Source organism: Erythranthe guttata, chromosome 8 (assembly GCF_056151865.1).
Source record: "Erythranthe guttata isolate IM_541 chromosome 8, IM_541, whole genome shotgun sequence".
NCBI classification, from domain to species: Eukaryota; Viridiplantae; Streptophyta; class Magnoliopsida; order Lamiales; family Phrymaceae; genus Erythranthe; species Erythranthe guttata.
This window is the reverse complement of record NC_142540.1, coordinates 22458414-22460356: the sequence shown is the minus strand read 5'-3', so window position 1 is coordinate 22460356 and position 1943 is coordinate 22458414. Positions and strand designations below refer to the sequence as shown.

Here is a 1943-nt window from a genome sequence, read left to right as displayed (position 1 = left end):
ATTTTATTAATCAACGTAACAGAATAGCGGTTATAATATTTTGGATGAAAATAAAGGTAGGTTCGTCTCAGAATATGGACCCTTAAGCGAGAGACGGGCTACTTCGTGTGTTGTTTGATTATTCTTCCGATTGGCGTATCTAGTATACAAGGTTTCGAATCAGTTTTCAGCTGCTAAGGTATCAGCCACGATTGCCCCATGCGTGACATATATTTTTCATCTTCATGTATCACTATTATTACTGCACCCAAAATTAAAATCATCATCACAGTCAGGATGGCCGAGTGGTCTAAGGCGCCAGACTCAAGTTCTGGTCTTCGAGAGAGGGCGTGGGTTCAAATCCCACTTCTGACATTTTTTTATTATTTTCAATATTGTGATGATACATTATATTTTTTTATTTTCAATATTTTGATGATATATTATATTTTTTTTATGTTTATATTATATCTAGTTTGGATTATGTTATGTTTCGGTTCTGGTATTTGATTAATTAAATTATATTTGTATAAATCCAACTAATAAAATTCAATTTCCAGCCGATTTATTACATGTAATGTGTTAGAAGTACCCCTAACAATATATAGATAAATAAATCCCAAAATAATATCCCATATTTTTCTCCTCCTTTGACCTATATGTACCCATATCTAGCCATCATAAGTATAACTGCAAATTTGAAATTGCGAATTCCACAACTTCAGAAAATTGATTTCTTCAATACCAAAACATATACAAAACTGTATGGCGACTTCCATAGTTTTTTTAAGAGAACGACACCCAATGAGGGTAGGGGTTAGACTTGACCGGTTGACCCCGTACCTGTTTATACAAGAAAAGTTAATAAGTAAATAATGAGTTCCGTGCAACCTGCTACAACCCAATAGATGGCTAATAATAGCAACTGATAAACAAAAGACAATATATAAATATGGCATATGCCCGAAATAGAAACCTAACAAAATGTTAAGAATACGGGGAAAACAGGTAGCCCAAATAATAATAAGGGCAAGAGTGAGAATGATCATTGAAGGTCGGGAAATCCCAAGGTAGACCGTTCACCTCACCACAACAGGCGAGGCCACTTACAGTTCCGCCAAAGGTAGGTGAAACAGGTATAACGGCTGCAAAATGTGTGGCACCATTCGCCAAAAATTCCAGTCCTGATAGACCCAGATAATCAATAATCACTCCAACCCTGCCTAATATGTAATGTACAAGAAACTACCTAGATTACGTAGAATTTGCAAGTAGAAGCTGCCAATAATATAAAAACATGGAATGCATGGCACCTATGTGCGAGACCGTCGTCGAAAGGATGGATATTCAAGCTGGTCCATCTGAATCATCTGCTGCATTAATCAGGGAAGCTCCGCTTTTGTGAAGATATGATCCAACTCGATCTGAAAACCCAAGTTAGCTAATGCATCAACGAGTGTATTGCCCTCCCGGTAGATATGTGGTACTCCAACGTAGAAGTAGAGTTCCGTAATGTCTTGAGCAAACTCTGAAGACTCCAATGACTTCTGTTCATGTGCGAAAGAAGCCGAACAACTACTTTTGTGTCAAGCTCAGTTCAAACTCTAGTGAATTGCCTCTGAATAACAAATCTCAATCATGAGGCAAGGGCAGCAAGCTCCGCCGTAATACTGCTTCGGGGAGGGATCCTCTCGTGAAATGCAAGTAAGGTCTCAGCGTCTGAACTTCTGATAATACCGCGAATAGCTGCAATCTGGGTGGATGTTCTACGGGCTCCGTCTGTGTTCAGCTTCATCCAACCCGAATTCGGGGGAAGCCAATCAACTCGATGAGGTGTGGGAGTTTGTGTTCGGGCTCGATAATATAGGCCAAGAGAGTCAGCCACGTTGGGAATGCCTGTCCAGTTGTCCCCCAAAAGTAATTTGGTCTGATGAATAATCCTCATGTATTGGATGACCTTGAAA

The 1943-nt window shown here is 39.3% G+C and overlaps 1 non-coding gene across 1 annotated transcript; it reads left to right on the top strand.

Annotated features, from left to right (window-relative positions):
• The first annotated feature begins 270 nt into the window (after positions 1 to 270).
• On the top strand, positions 271 to 354 carry TRNAL-CAA (transfer RNA leucine (anticodon CAA)). Its single transcript has one exon. It is a non-coding gene; the product is annotated as a tRNA-Leu (tRNA).
• The last annotated feature ends 1589 nt before the right edge of the window (positions 355 to 1943 follow it).